This window comes from Ostrinia nubilalis, chromosome 11, assembly GCF_963855985.1.
Source record: "Ostrinia nubilalis chromosome 11, ilOstNubi1.1, whole genome shotgun sequence".
In the NCBI taxonomy this organism is placed as follows: Eukaryota; Metazoa; Arthropoda; class Insecta; order Lepidoptera; family Crambidae; genus Ostrinia; species Ostrinia nubilalis.
The window spans coordinates 1464792-1477638 of record NC_087098.1 but is presented as its reverse complement, the minus strand read 5'-3'; the positions used below and the strand labels follow the sequence as shown (position 1 = coordinate 1477638).

The 12847-nt window shown below is 34.7% G+C and overlaps 1 long non-coding RNA gene across 1 annotated transcript; it reads right to left on the bottom strand.

Annotated features, from left to right (window-relative positions):
* Positions 1-11345: 11345 nt before the first annotated feature.
* On the bottom strand, positions 11346-12081 carry LOC135075818 (uncharacterized). The gene is made up of 3 exons (XR_010258118.1): positions 11829-12081; positions 11566-11751; positions 11346-11482 (listed from the first exon to the last, which is right to left on the bottom strand). It is a non-coding gene; the product is annotated as an uncharacterized LOC135075818 (long non-coding RNA).
* Positions 12082-12847: the final 766 nt, after the last annotated feature.

Sequence of the window (12847 nt, the reverse complement as noted above, 5' to 3'; positions counted from 1 at the left end):
TTGAGTAAAATTTTCTATCTACAATATTAAGAGTACTTTCCCTCCAGGTGGCATTTCAAAATTCCACCCTGTATATCTTCGGCAAACCTCTTAATCCAGGCTTAACTTGTAGTGTACTCCGTGCCTCAATAACTAAGTTTTCGAGTTGGATTAGTGGGAGGTGGTCACGGGGAGAGGCTGGATATTGAAATTAAAATACCGTGAGTTTAGATTACTATATCGTTACTTAACTTAAATGTTTGCTGTCATAAATTAAATCCTACTAATATTATAAAGGTGAAAGTTTGGATGTCTGGATGTGTGTTACTCTTTCACGCAAAAACTACTGAATGGATTTTGTTGTAACTTTACAGTATTATTGTTTATAACCCAGATTAACATATAGGCTATAATTTATGACGATATGTTACAAATAAATTTCAATAAATAAATAAGACGTCTAAAAAGCGCCATCTATCAACATGATATCTAACGAGGGTAAAACGAGGTCCACGAGTACGAAGTCGCGGGCGGCCGCTAGCGTAAAATAAATATTGGTTAGATCTCATTCTTTGTTTAGGTAGGTTTATTATTATAATGTATTTACATAAGTTATTGAACTGGCGGAAAAGGTGAAAAGTTAATTTGTATTTGATTAGATAGAGGGTATATGCTAATTTGAGTTCCTTTTTTACCCTCTGGGTGCGAGTAAACAGGAAACTTCTGCCGGGCTAGAATGCGCGCCGTGATAAAATCTTAACGATTATTTTAGACGTTAAAATGTATGGGCTAAAATCGATAAAATGATCGACAAAAGATATTCGCGGCGTGTATCCTAGCCTACTGGTTTCGCTTTATCAAAGGTTTTTTCGCTCACCAGTAGGCCTAAGATGCGCACCGCGATAAGCGGTTATCACGCCATTTTATCGATTTTGCCCATACAATTTGGCGTCGATAAAAGTTATCACGGCGCGCATCTTAGGCCTACAGGTGAGATTTTTACTTATATCTAGTCTATATCTCCGTACTACATAAAACCGAACTGAATTTGTGAAAATGAATTTCTATCAGTTTTCTTCCCCCACTTACCACCCTGACCCTCGTCTCATTGACAGGTTTAGAACTAGAGAAATTTCATTCAGAACTTTTGAAGGCTCCGAAGGATTATACCGATTGTTTGACGAAAATTAATTGTTTGAACCGCGGATTCCTGTAATTCGATTGGAAGTCGCTTTCTTCGTTGTTAATGTTTCATCGACAGTTCGCACTTTAGAGCTTTGTTTGAAGTTAGTTTATCGATTATTTTCATGAAAAGTTTGTTGAGAAAACTACGCTGTCTTGGGAGTGCTAATACATATTATTATAGAATGGAAAGATTAGTTACCTACATGTAGTATTGAGAAGATCTGTGCGTTACATTGGAAAAACATCCACTTTGTAATTAAAAAATGATGAATGTCGTCGAGTCACAATGCAAGTCAGTGCTAAAAATACACTCGACATCAAATAAATCGCACCACCCGCGACAAGCATTTTCAAACTTATGCATCCCCACTTCCCACCAATATTGGCACCATTTAAAAGCCTAGTTCTAACCTTCATTTCATTAAAGGAAAGGTTTTTACCCCAAAAATGTGTCTTTACAAGGATCCAGAGTCACTTCTTCAAAAAATAAGTAGTTACGCTTGAGCCAACTTTTATGGCTATTAAACTGTTAAGTTGGGATTAATCGCTATCCATCTGTTAAAGAGGACACGTGAGATCATTATTTGGTTTTATAATCATAAAAATTGGTCTAATTGATCCCATAGTTGGGCCCAAAGTGAGGTATTTTTTCAAGTCACATTTATGGTATATGTTAATTATTTATTAAGAAATTAAATGTGTTTTTCTTTAAGGATATTTATTGGGCTTTCAAATAACACCAATATTGTTGAGGCACCATGATTGTGTCAGAAGAAAATCGTTAAAGTTCGCGTCGCGGAAGGTGCGGTTTATTTGATGTTGAGTATAGTTTCGGAAAGTTCTTAAATCTAGTTAAGATTGTCCAGCAGTCTGAAAATTCCAACTGGTAACCAAAAGGATGGTGTTACCTCGGACTCAAATGTTTTTGGATATCCAGAGAGGTAATAACAGCACCTTTTTGGACCTATTAATACAAATTAATAATGCAATATCTTCTGATCCCGCTGCCGCGCTGCGAATATCATATCAATATCGAAACCAATTCTAAATATCAAGCCTTCGATTACAACTTCATTGCAAACGTCACAGATATGCAAATTCAAATTAAAAGGCACATCTTAACCCGTTGGCTGCCGCTCCGCTTGCCAGCCGCTGGCTTTCTGCCATGAGAGACCCAATGGAGGAAATTGCTTCTCTCTGGGTGAAGGGGAAATTAAAAGACACATGTAAGCTAGTGGTTCTTCTAACATAGATTCTGTAGTTGACCTTATTTATTTTGCTTTTTTTAAGTAGGTAATTTGTACCTACTTACCTTTTTTCACACAAATTACCAATAGTCAATGTTATTTGTACTACAGTTGTTCAACTTACGGTTGTTTGCATGGTTATGTCTATTGCAATCCGCTGCTAAATTTTCATCCAGCCATTCCTAGCTAATTCAAATCTTCGTTTATGATACAAAAAGTGCTACCAATAGTTGCTATTCCACAAAATAAATATTCATCATGAAACCAAATACATTAACATTATCGAGTGGGTGGGTATACATGTGTAGGTACACATGTAAATAGGTATTTATGAGTAGTATTGAAAGGACTCAATAAATGTCTGCCTTAGTTATTTGATTTCTAAGAATACCATTTTAGGAAGATTGATAGAAGTACTTCATGTGTCCTTAAAAGAAATGCCAAATGTTTTAGAACATGTTAAGAAGAAAATAATACTTTGTTACGAATATAATATGAACTCTGGTAATTTTATTAACCAAAAAAACATTTTTCTTTTTTTCTTGTAAGATTTCGTGACAAAATATCTTTGAAAAGGGTGCAATTTGCGTTAACTCAATGAGTTACCGATAACTCGCGGCCGTTATCGAGTTAACGCGAGAAATTTCCCGACTTACCCATCCGAGAAATTTCCCGACTTACCCATCTAGGCTTTGGCATTACATGTGTTAAGGAAACAACCTGCGACTCGTTTGGCGCTGGCGGTAGCAGCCAACTTGGCCATCTGCCATATTGGTGCTCTCGAGTAGGTACGCGATCCAGCCAATATTTGCCGAACGTTCCGCCGAATTTCCGATCTTGTTATCTCGATCTGGAATAACAATGTTAAGTTACTGCTGATGTCTCAGCTGCGAACTGTGGAATAACATTTTCGACATAACCTGTATTTTGGCAGATCTTCTGTATAACTTTTCGTCGTCGTCGTACCTATAGTATTGAGTAAGAAGTATTTCATAGGTCAATAAGCGAGATAGATATTATAAATCAGAGTATCTAGAAGTCTCGTTTTTTTTGCAGTTGCAATTCGAAACATAGTAACCATGTCTTAGGAAGTTAATTAGAAAGTCTCCTTTGAACTTTTCTCAGATGGTTAATGGTACTTAGTTAATTGTCCAACCATTATATTAAAAATCCACCATGGCCATCAAATTGGCAGTAACGGAATATTACGGAAGACGTTTAATTTTCTTCTTTAATTTATCTATCTGAGGGCTGGATATTAAACTGACCAAACACAAAAAAATACTATTACAAAAATTAAAATCTTCACACCGTGTAACTGAACACTTTAGTAGTTTAACAAGCATCGTACCACTGAATAAGCCGCCTAATCCGGTCTAAGTAAACGCTTATCTTATTACCGCCAGCAATGTAAGACGGGACAAAGCCCACTCCGCCTTGTTACGCAAAGCATGTCACAAAGACGTGTGACAGCGAGCAGACTTGCTTTGACATGTCCCAAGAAATTCCTGAAATATGGTTGCTATGGGTAGGAGGTAAATCCATAATTTAGAGTCATTGTATTCATACCTCCACGAATAACAAAAAAATTAAAACCGACTTCAAAAAACCTGCACTAAAAAGTGGAAAAGTTTTGATAGTCCTTGGTCAAGGCTAGACTCGGCTAGAGGACATCTCGACAGTTTTATTAAGCAAAGTTTTACTTTGTATTTTTCGTAGCAGACACTAGAAAAAACTCAGATCAAGGAAAACAGGTGGTTTAACAACTAACAACTAAATATTCGTATTTTTACTAGCTTTCCGCCCGCGGCTTCGCTCGCGTGGAATTTTGTCTGTCACAGACAAAACTTTATCGCGCTCGTCCCTGTTTCAAAAACCGGGATAAAAACTATCCTGTGTCCTTTCCCGGGACTCAAACTATCTATATGCCAAATTTCATCAAAATCGGTTTTGTGGTTAGGCGTGAAAGCAAGACAGACAGACAGAGTTACTTTCGAATTTATAATAAATTATAAGTATAGATAGATATTTTGATCTCTGGAATAATTTCAGGCGGTCCGGTACGACAACCACCGCCCGTCGGCCACTATAATTGTGTGCTTTGACGTGTAATCGTTATCACTTGTCTTGGTAATTATAGAATTGACCTAATTTTGAGTTTAACCTGTTGAGGCCCGCACTACCTGCGGGACGAACTTACCCAAGTTGGTATCTTGGGACAAATCTCAATAACTTTACAGGTTATCGGCAATCAGTTTTGGTAATTTATGAAATTCTCTATGATACCTCAAATAAGAATGTTTGAATTTTATTTGGGTTTAAAAATTCTTTAAAACTTATTTTATCTACAGGATGATATAAATGGGTATATGAGCCGACACTAGCCCATGTTAACATTATGCATATAAATGGTCTCGTGAAGTCAGAAAATTGATTTTTAATTTTCATACAAATGTGATTTTATAAATTCTATTTTGTATGAACATTTACCTAGCAGCCTGTGTAAAAGTCATTATTTTTTTGGAGTTAACATATTAAACACTAATTAAGAAGTAACTATGAAGAAACTGTAAAAATATTAAATTGTTACTAACCAAACTATAGACTGCTTTTGTCTGAAAATAAATGCTTTTAGTTATTTATTAAATATATCTTTATTGAAGTGTTCCTGGCTTGATTGTGACAAAGTGATACACTTCCTGAACAAGACAAAAATATTCTCAAAGTAACTAGTTTAATTAGCTAGTTCAGAAAATTTGATTTCGCTAGTCTCACATATTCCATTTTAAGCAGCAGGTAAGCGAGATAAGACGTGTATTCTCAGGATATTTAGGGACTACCTGTAGCCTCTCAGGCTAAGAACTTGCGAAGTTTCCCCACGTTGCACCCTTCTGTGTATTAACCTACGTGGATAGAGGTTCCCAACATTTTGAGGGTTCACTATAGTGTTGAACTACCAGTTTTACATTTTTAATGACGATGAACTTGAAATAAAAGGTGGAAGAAAAGTTAATAATATTATCTTTCATATTTTTTAAATAAAATTAAGTTAGGTACATATGATTTTGAGTTAATTAACATTATGGCTTTAGACCCTTTGTTCAAAATTACTTATTTTGGAGACCTATAACAAATTATTATGTTTATTAAAGTAAAGTAAAATTGACTCAAGCGAGATCGTAATGTTGGTATTTAAAGTCTCAAACGTTTTCTTAGACCCAAAACCAGCCAATCGAAATTACAATGTGCTATTCTATTTCTGAATCAGAAATGAGGAAATCCGTAAACGAACTAAAGTCGCTGACATAGCCCGACGGATTAGCAAGCTGAAGTGGCAATGGGCAGGGCACATAGTGCGCAGAACTGACGGCCGATGGGGCAGCAAGGTTCTGGAATGGAGGCCGCGTACCGGAAGGCGCAGCGTGGGACGTCCACCTACAAGGTGGACCGACGACATCGTAAAGGTAGCAGGGAAGCGCTGGATGCAGGCCGCTACCAATCGATCAATGTGGAAAGCATTAGGGGAGGCCTATGTTCAGCAGTGGACGTCCTATGGCTGACATGATGATGATGATGATGATTCTATTTCTGAAAATGTCTGGAGTAGAGACTTAATAAATAAATAAGCATTTAAATAATTTCTTTGTATTTCGTCTATTTATATGTATACTTGTCGTTTGAAAGGATCTGTGCTATATTTTTGCTTCAGTGGAACATAATAGATCCAAAGGATTACTACTGTACTTAACGTCTGTCTGTATTTTATACTAAAATAGAATGGCTTTTCCCGTAGATTGCTTTCCAACTGAGAAAATATTGAGAACCACTGTCCTGGAAATCCAGCCAGCATGACAGGTGGAATTTCATTACACGTACTTCATGGTCTAGTCTAGGACCATTTATAGGCAAATTAAATTCCCTAGATATTGGTCTACGGACCGTGTAGAAGCTCTCTATGGTTATAAAATTTAGTTATGATCATATTTTATACTTATGGCACTGCATTAAATTTTAGTATAGAATCGAATAAGATTTGTTGAACACAGTAAGCACAATTTATAAATAAACAAATTTTAAGACACACCTTTTACGTTTTTTAAACAAGTTTCCTCTAGATTTTGTTGTAGACTTTTGTATTGCTTTAAAGCGCATTAAGACCGCCTAAAATGTGCTCTCTTCTCTCTCTCAGCAATAAAGTGTGTTCTATTTTTCTGTCTTTCTATCTATATTTTCTTTATTCTATCTACTAGCTTTTGCCCGCGGCTTCACCCGCGTGAATTTTAGTTTGTCACAGATCGTCATAAGTCATATGTTATTCTGGGTCATAAACTATAATACTGCAAAGTTTCATCAAAAGCCTTTTAGTAGTTTTTGCGTGAAAGAGTAACAAACATGTTGACATCCAGACATCCATACAAACTTTCGCATTTATAATATTAGTAGGATAATAGGATTACATTTTGTAGACTTTATCATTACGTAAAGGCACAATAATAATAATATAGATGAATAGCGTATAAATGAACAGATTTTAGCATAGCAGGTAATAAGGTTAAATAGGTCTCAGTAGCAGATATCAATAGCCCTTCTTCCCAGTTTCCCACTTCCCACCTCATTACTATGCAGCGGCGAGCTCCGCTGGATGGAGGCATCCTCTTCATTATGCCGCCTTATTGTTATGCAGGCCCCAGTTTGTGCTTGATATAATATATGTATCATTTCAAATAAAACATGGTTTCAGGGATTATTTTGTTTTCTTGGAAATGTTGAAGATGCCTCCGGAATATTTGTGAATTTATAGGTATTCTTCTATTATGTCTGTCTGGTGACAGACTTTATGCCGACATAGTCACAGGTGTGTAATGTGCTTCAATCGGAATGGCGGCTTAACATGGCATGCTAAGCTCATAATTATATTTTGGATCAAGTTGATTAAAGTTCAAGCCTGAAATGTCGTAACGAAAGTAATAACAACAAAATTAAATTGTCCCATTTGGGATTTGAAGCCCCAACTTCGTAAGTCGAGAAAGTCCTAGAGAGAGTATAATTTGAATCAGAATTTATTTACATGAATAATAATCGCGGAAAAATTCGTACACTTGTTTTGTTACAGACATGATTTATATTCTATTTCCTTGACAATAACTCGTATGTAACAATCATGCCTATTATATTAATTATTGCTTAAGAATTGTATGCTCATTCATATACATTTGCAAATGATTTCGTCATGAATTATACAGTAATTTTAATACCGTGAACGGACTTCAGCTAAATTATGCGTCCCTTCAGGATTTGCGAATAAGTTGGCGTCGGCATTAGCATTTTTATTCGTCCAATCGTCAGTAATCTGTGCAATTAAATTGCCATAATCGTTGCGTTGGCGTTCCGGCCGCGGGACCAGGCGCTGTCCCATTAGTGGTATCAATTATACCTACAGCGGGACGCGAGCGTGGAGGGGTTAACATGGTGCCATTTTATTTAGCGATGTAGTGGGAATTTGGTAATAGTTTAATAAGTAATTTTGTCTTTTCGACTAAGTATTTTTTATAAATATTTAGTTACCTACCCCTGACACATCAGAAAGCTTACCTACTTTTATGTTATTAATTTCTGGATGAGTTTGTATAATTTATAGATTTACGGCCGAATACTGAAACGCCATTTAAATATTTGACGGCTTCTCAAATAGTTAAGCAGCTCCTAAACTTACATTTCGCATACTCAAAACAATATCTGAGCAGTTCTCAATTTTTAAGCACCTCTCTAATTAAGTTGCACTCAAACGCCATTCAAATGAATTTTCGCATACTGAAACGTCATTTAACGCTAAGCATTACTCAAACAACTGTCAAATCGTCCTAAGCAGCTGTTAAATTTGAGAGTGCTTGCGCGGTATCTTAAATCCTATTCTTATACCTAAATCGACCTAAATAGTGGTAAATAATGTGTGTCATCGTTATCATTTCTTTCGAGCCTCGAGGAAATACCTAGATCTAATCGCAGGAACGCAATAAGGCTGAACGCTATTGAAAAATATTATTATAATGACATGCAATTCCGAGCGAGGTTCCGCGTCTCTAAAGAAACGGTCTTGTTTCTGGATTCATAATTTGGAAGCTCTTTGAAACCCCTCACCAAACGCCATACAACCAGTGGACCAAATACTTATTATAACCCTACTGTTCTACGCAACGGGAAGTTATGAACGTGTACTAGGTGATATCTTCCACATCGAAAGGCCAACTGTGCATCGTTCTAGTGCACAAAGTAACAACCAAAATAGCTGCTATGAAATCGCTAAACATGCCTATTTCTGAGGAATATGGGGACATCGCATAGCAGCATTTCCAAGAGTTGTTGATTTGTCAATTTGATACTCTGTCAACAATGATAAATCGTCAGTTGCAGGTTCACTTGGGGTAACTGACAAAATACGGTTTTTGAGTTAAATATACAGTTTTTCTTAGTTTTTTCTGCTCTTTCGAATGGTATACTTAAAAAAATTCTAGCTTTAAAAAAAATACAATTACACGGACATTTTCAGGTGTGAACTTTTCAGATTTCCTTCACAATTTTGGTGTAACTGACATTGTAATAATTTTACCAGGTTGAATTGGTGTATCTGTAATAATGTAAAAATTTTGCTACAAAACTTTGCAATTACACTGATTTGCTAAGGTTTATAACATGAAATAAAATAGGAATTTAGAAAGTTTTAAGGCTTATAACATTATTATTATACCAGCAGTATCAGTTAAAGAAGTTAAAGTTAGCTCAACAAAAAAAATAATTGAAATTGAGCAACTATCCAGCCAACTAGGCGTCACTGCGCGTTGCTAACATTAATCTGTTGTTACTCTGTTACTTTTAGTGTTGTAGTCTCATGACCTTAATTCAACATTGCTATAAAGAGGTGGGAAATTAAATCCATTTTGTTTACAGTTTAAGTTGCCCTGTAGAGCTAAATACGGTATTGGTAAGTCAAAGCTTAAAAAAATATTGAAATTACTTAGTTTCACAGTAATACTTTAGTTATTTCAATATTTCTGTCTTAAAAAAATTAAATACACATATTTTCTTGATTCCCATGGCTTTTTTAACATTTTTTAATGAATAAAATAAAAGTTACTTCTAATAAAATAAAAAAAAAACAAAGAAAACGACAAAATGTTATTTTTTTCATGAATTCTCTTATTTTTTAATACTTTTACATAAATTATACAGCAACTAAGTAAACAAAACCCAGCAAAAACATCAAATTATTTTAATTTGGGCAGTACTTACACCAATTTGACCTATGTTTTTTCCAAAAGTATGGTGTAAAATTAGTGTAACTGTCAAAAGTACAAAAATACATTGGTGTAACTGCAATTTATTTCCTTAACTAAGACATATTAGATAATTCTTTTTATTTAATCTAAAACCGCGTAGAATTCTAAGCATTTCTGTAAAAACAGATCCAAAAAAGGTTAAATAGGAAAAAAGCTATGTCCGATTTAAGACGAAAAAAAACTTTAAACGGCTCTACTGAAAAACTGTATTTTGTCAGTTACCCCAAGTGAACCTGCAACTGACGAAATGTCAATTGTGGTTACGTTTCGGTCCACGATCGCCACTTAATAGATTTCAACAATAAAAAGTATCACCTTTAAAATTATTTTTTTAATTAAATAAAAATGCAAGCATAAATTTCTTTATATGATAAAACGAGATTTATATACAGTGTGAGTCACGTTAAAGTGTACATATGAAAATAGATGAAACTAGACCTATTTTTATCGACAAAAAAGAGGTCAAAAAATTTTTGAGATTTTTTTTAAATTTTTTATAGATTTTTTTTTCTTCAAATTACTTATTGTAAAGAAAACGTAATAACTTTTAAACTAAGCGGTATATCCTGATAAAATAAAAACAATAATAATGCTAAATAACAGGCGATACTAAAAAAATACATAAAATACACAAAAAATGCCAACAAATAATAAAAAACGATACTTTTTGAAAAAAATCTGCTTAAAAATTCGTGTTTTTTTTGGTTATTTTATAAATTTCTCCAAAAAATGCCCCTATAACAGGTGGTTTTTATTACTTTGTATTATTTTCTATCGTATTATCTTTGTAAAACCAAAAATCGCATGTCTCTATCCCTATCACAACATTTGCTATGATCGTTTGAACAAAGGCCTGCCACAAAATTATTCTCCGCTACAGGTAGAGACAATTTTAATTTTAACTAAAATGCTTATTTTACTTCGAAATCTTTTGTTTTTATTTGAAATCTAGCTTGTCTTTATCAAAATTACAAATCTAGAGCCATTTTCAGTTTTGTTGTTAACGAAGCGTTGAATGGCGCGCCCGGAGAGGCTTAGTTCAAACGATCATTGCAAACGTTGTGATAGGGATAGAGACATGCAATTTTTCGTTTTACGAAGGTAATACGATAGAAAATAATACAAAGTAATAAAAACTACCGGTTATAGGGGCATTTTTTGGAGAAATTTATCAAATAACCAAAAAAAACACGAATTTTAAGCGGATTTTTTTCAAAAAGTATAATTTTTTTATTATTTGTTGGCCTTTCTTGTGTATTTTATGTATTTTTTTAGTATTGCCTGTTATTTAGCATTATTACTGTTTTTATTTTATCAAGATATACCGCTTAGTTTAAAAGTTATTATGTTTTCTTTACAATAAGTAATTGGAAGAAAAAAAATTCTATAAAAAATTAAAAAAAAATCTCAAAAATTTTTTGACCTCTTTTTTGTCGATAAAAATAGGTCTAGTTTCATCTATTTTCATATGTACACTTTAACGTGACTCACACTGTATAATAGAAACTAAAAATAAACTGTTCTATGTTAAGTTGATTGAGTATATTTCCATAAAAGACAATACATAACCAAACGATGCTGCGTGTATTGGAATGGGCCCAAGCTCAGAGTAGATATCCAAAGAGGCTATGCACTCACATATTTGCTACACCCAAACATCGCACAGCAGCTTTTCGCGGATCATTCAGATTTGCGTCGTCCCGGTGCTGGAACGACCTGCCTCCTCCTCTGCGCGCCCTGAAAACAAAATTTACTTTTAAACATAACCTAAGAAAATATTTAATGGAATTGCAAAAGACTGACAATGATGGGTTACTTACCAGCGGGTCATGCGCGGCAAGCGTAGGAGACCTATCAGGGCGTCCTGGCGCCGGTAAGCCGCAGTAAAATGATGGACGGAGGCCGTGATCATGATCATAAAGCGCTGGGTTCATTCAAAGTTGCCACCATTCCCATTTCTATTCCCCATTTTCATTCTCGGGGCCCTCCCTGCGCATGAGTGCATCCTGGAAAGTAAAGTAGTATTATTTTTATTAAATTGTATAATGTATCAAACTAAACAGTGAATGGATAACTTTCTCACCAAGTTACTTGCACTTCATGCCCAAAAACCAAGGCAATGAGTGGGAATCAAAACGCCAAGCACTTCGTTTGGCGTCGTCTCGGGCCTGCTTTACTTTATTTTATTTTCTGGTTTGACCTTTATATAGTGTGTCTATGAATCACTTTCTTCCTGTGCTTTCTTCAATCAAAATCAGGAATCCAATTCCAAAGATGAAATCACGTTTTTATTGCGTGGCAGCACGCGGTCTTCAATGCATGCTTCATTCCACACTTCATTCAGTCATCAACCATTTTTTTTTTTTTATTTTTTTTTTTCTCTGTTTCATGCCTTTGAGTTTTATGGTATTCACAAGGGAAGTGAAAAGGTGTATTTGGATAGTTTATTATAATTAAATATTTTATAAATGTTTGAAAGTTTTAATATAATTTATTTTCTTTTTGTCTGGTTAATCTGTGTATTGTGATTGTGTGATTTTTTGTTTATGTGCTTGCATTGGTGCACACTGGGTTGGCCATAACCTTTGTTGGGCTGGCGTCATGAGTCGCCTCCAGTGTTGTACAATATTTTAATTTCATAATTTAATTTTTATTTTCTTCTTGTTGTAATTATTGTGCGGTGAGATAGTGGCGCCCTCTTTGTCAATGTTTTGTATAATGTTATTTTTTATTATTTTTTTTATTTTTAATTTAAATGTTGGTTGGAGAGGCACCCGCTGAAAACCAGCGTCGGGGCACGCGTGCATGCACGCGTGGCTCGATTAATGCTGAGCGGGCGCCTTTTTGACACAAGTATGCGTGTATAGTTTTAAGTTCCTTTGTTCTATTTTTTATTTTTGTGTCAAATAAAGTTTTTCTTATCTTATCTTATCTTATCTTATTGGATAAAAAACGTAAAGTTATCATTTGTGTAAATGAAAACATACTTTTTTTGGTAAATGTTGCCAGTAGGTAAACATTTGAGAGCTGCTTAGCTGATCACGGCTTCAAATCCTTTGAGTGGCGTTTGAGAATACCATTTAAAATTGAAGGATACTTAAA